Raw genomic sequence first — 5,000 nt, forward strand, 5'->3', positions numbered from 1 at the left:
TACAACACACACTGTATATAACACACACTGTATATAACACACACTGTATACAACATACACTGTATACAACACACACTGTATACAACACACACTGTATATAACACACACTGTATACAACACACACTGTATACAACACACACTGTATATAACACACTATACAATACACACTGTATATAACACACTATACAATACACACTGTATACAACACACACTGTATATAACACACACTGTATATAACACACACTGTATACAACATACACTGTATACAACACACACTGTATATAACACACACTGTATACAACACACACTGTATACAACACACACTGTATATAACACACTATACAATACACACTGTATATAACACACTATACAATACACACTGTATATAACACACACTGTATACAACACACTATACAACACACACTGTATATAACACACACTGTATACAACACACACTGTATATAACACACTGTATATAACACACACTGTATACAACACACACTGTATACAACACACACTGTATATAACACACTATACAACACACACTGTATACAACACACACTGTATATAACACACTATACAACACACACTGTATATAACACACTATACAACACACACTGTATACAATACACACTGTATATAACACACTATACAACACACACTGTATATAACACACTATACAATACACACTGTATATAACACACACTGTATACAACACACTATACAACACACACTGTATATAACACACACTGTATACAACACACACTGTATATAACACACTGTATATAGCACACACTGTATACAACACACACTGTATACAACACACACTGTATATAACACACTATACAACACACACTGTATACAACACACACTGTATATAACACACTATACAACACACACTGTATATAACACACTATACAATACACACTGTATATAACACACACTGTATACAACACACTATACAACACACACTGTATATAACACACACTGTATACAACACACACTGTATATAACACACTGTATATAACACACACTGTATACAACACACACTGTATACAACACACACTGTATATAACACACTATACAACACACACTGTATATAACACACTATACAATACACACTGTATATAACACACTATACAATACACACTGTATATAACACACTATACAATACACACTGTATATAACACACTATACAATACACACTGTATATAACACACACTGTATACAACACACACTGTATACAACACACACTGTATATAACACACTATACAACACACACTGTATATAACACACACTGTATACAACACACACTGTATATAACACACACTGTATACAACACACACTGTATATAACACACTGTATATAACACACACTGTATACAACACACACTGTATATAACACACTATACAACACACACTGTATATAACACACACTGTATACAACACACACTGTATACAACACACACTGTATATAACACACTATACAATACACACTGTATATAACACACTATACAATACACACTGTATATAACACACACTGTATACAACACACTATACAACACACACTGTATATAACACACACTGTATACAACACACACTGTATATAACACACTGTATATAACACACACTGTATACAACACACACTGTATACAACACACACTGTATATAACACACTATACAACACACACTGTATACAACACACACTGTATATAACACACTATACAACACACACTGTATATAACACACTATACAACACACACTGTATACAACACACACTGTATATAACACACTATACAACACACACTGTATATAACACACTATACAATACACACTGTATATAACACACACTGTATACAACACACTATACAACACACACTGTATATAACACACACTGTATACAACACACACTGTATATAACACACTGTATATAACACACACTGTATACAACACACACTGTATACAACACACACTGTATATAACACACTATACAACACACACTGTATACAACACACACTGTATATAACACACTATACAACACACACTGTATATAACACACTATACAATACACACTGTATATAACACACACTGTATACAACACACTATACAACACACACTGTATATAACACACACTGTATACAACACACACTGTATATAACACACTGTATATAACACACACTGTATACAACACACACTGTATACAACACACACTGTATATAACACACTATACAACACACACTGTATATAACACACTATACAATACACACTGTATATAACACACTATACAATACACACTGTATATAACACACACTGTATACAACACACACTGTATACAACACACACTGTATATAACACACTATACAACACACACTGTATATAACACACACTGTATACAACACACACTGTATATAACACACACTGTATACAACACACACTGTATATAACACACTGTATATAACACACACTGTATACAACACACACTGTATATAACACACTATACAATACACACTGTATATAACACACACTGTATACAACACACACTTTATATAACACACACTGTATATAACACTTTATATAACACACAATGTATATAACACTTTATATAACACACAATGTATATAACACTTTATATAACACACAATGTATATAACACACTTTATATAACACACACTGTATATAACACACACTGTATATAACACACTGTATATAACACACACTGTATACAACACACACTGTATACAACACACACTGTATATAACACACTATACAATACACACTGTATATAACACACACTGTATACAACACACACTTTATATAACACACACTGTATATAACACTTTATATAACACACAATGTATATAACACACTTTATATAACACACACTGTATATAACACACTGTATATAACACACACTGTATATAACACACTGTATATAACACACTGTATATAACACACAATGTATATAACACTTTATATAACACACACTGTATATAACACACTGTATATAACACACACTGTATATAACACACTGTATATAACACACTGTATATAACACACTTTATATAACACACTGTATATAACACACACTGTATATAACACACTGTATATAACACACTGTATATAACACACAATGTATATAACACTTTATATAACACACACTGTATATAACACACTGTATATAACACACTGTATATAACACACTTTATATAACACACAATGTATATAACACTTTATATAACACACACTGTATATAACACACTGTATATAACACACACTGTATATAACACACTGTATATAACACACTGTATATAACACACTGTATATAACACACTTTATATAACACACTGTATATAACACACACTGTATATAACACACTGTATATAACACACAATGTATATAACACTTTATATAACACACACTGTATATAACACACTGTATATAACACACACTGTATATAACACACACTGTATACAACACACACTGTATATAACACTTTATATAAGACACAATGTATATAACACACTTTATATAACACACAATGTATATAACACACTTTATATAACATACAATGTATATAACACACTTTATATAACACACAATGTATATAACACACTTTATATAACACACAATGTATATAACACTTTATATAAACACACACTGTATATAACACACAATGTATATAACACACTTTATATAACACACACTGTATATAACACACTTTATATAACACACACTTTATATAACACACACTGTATATAACACACTTTATATAACACACACTGTATATAACACACAATGTATATAACACACTTTATATAACACACACTGTATATAACACACAATGTATATAACACACTTTATATAACACACACTGTATATAACACACAATGTATATAACACTTTATATAACACACTGTATATAACACACAATGTATATAACACTTTATATAACACACACTGTATATAACACACAATGTATATAACACTTTATATAACACACACTGTATATAACACACAATGTATATAACACTTTATATAACACACTGTATATAACACACAATGTATATAACACTTTATATAACACACACTGTATATAACACACAATGTATATAACACTTTATATAACACACACTGTATATAACACACAATGTATATAAAACACAATGTATATAACACACTTTATATAACACACACTGTATATAACACACAATGTATATAACACTTCATATAACACACTGTATATAACACACAATGTATATAACACTTTATATAACACACACTGTATATAACACACAATGTATATAACACACAATGTATATAACACTTTATATAACACACAATGTATATAACACTTTATATAACACACACTGTATATAACACACAATGTATATAACACACAATGTATATAACACACTTTATATAACACACACTGTATATAACACACACTGTATATAACACACAATGTATATAACACTTTATATAACACACACTGTATATAACACACAATGTATATAACACACTGTATATAACACACTTTATATAACACACACTGTATACAACACACACTGTATATAACACTTTATATAACACACAATGTATATAACACACTTTATATAACATACAATGTATATAACACACTTTATATAACACACAATGTATATAACACACTTTATATAACATACAATGTATATAACACACTTTATATAACACACAATGTATATAACACACTTTATATAACACACAATGTATATAACACTTTATATAACACACAATGTATATAACACACTGTATATAACACACACTGTATATAACACACACTGTATATAACACACACTGTATACAACACACTGTATATAACACTTTATATAACACACACTGTATATAACACACTGTATATAACACACACTGTATACAACACACACTGTATATAACACTTTATATAACACACAATGTATATAACACACTTTATATAACATTCAATGTATATAACACACTTTATAT

This window comes from Hemibagrus wyckioides, linkage group LG26 (genome assembly GCF_019097595.1).
Source record: "Hemibagrus wyckioides isolate EC202008001 linkage group LG26, SWU_Hwy_1.0, whole genome shotgun sequence".
NCBI lineage: Eukaryota > Metazoa > Chordata > Actinopteri > Siluriformes > Bagridae > Hemibagrus > Hemibagrus wyckioides.